This window comes from Penaeus monodon, chromosome 23, assembly GCF_015228065.2.
Source record: "Penaeus monodon isolate SGIC_2016 chromosome 23, NSTDA_Pmon_1, whole genome shotgun sequence".
NCBI lineage: Eukaryota > Metazoa > Arthropoda > Malacostraca > Decapoda > Penaeidae > Penaeus > Penaeus monodon.
In genome coordinates this window covers 15,509,450-15,509,989 of record NC_051408.1, presented here as the reverse complement: position 1 = coordinate 15,509,989, position 540 = coordinate 15,509,450, and positions in this window count along the sequence as shown.

Genomic DNA, 540 nt, shown 5'->3' with positions numbered 1-540 from the left:
GCTTGGGAGAAAAATCAGGCGCAGGAAATGGGATTAATAGCTTTTGGCAACTCAGACAGAAATCGCGGTTAAGAAGTTAAGTAAGAAGCTAATTGAAAGGAAAGATGTAATTTCTGCAAATCTATCTATCTACATCTATTTTCTGCATTACATCTTTATCTTCTATCTACTATCTATTTTCTGTGTGTGTACGCATCTTGTATTATGTATCTTCGGTGTTTCTTATCATCTATCATCAAAAAATTTTGTTTTTCTATCTTTTTTTCTATCTTTTTCTTTTAGCTTTACTAAAACCAATCTGTCTTTTCTCTCTTCTTCTGTATCATATTTAACAAATATTTCCCTATCTCTCCTTTTTTCATTTATTGTTGTTTATTATGAATTGTATCTTTCTTTTTAACGATCTATCTACTACTACTATCTTTTTCCCCTCTATCTATCCTCTTCTATCTATCATTTTCTCCCCATTATCTATCTGTCTGTTATCTACTATATCATATTTTTTTTCTCATTCCTTTTATCAAATTTTTTTTAAAAACC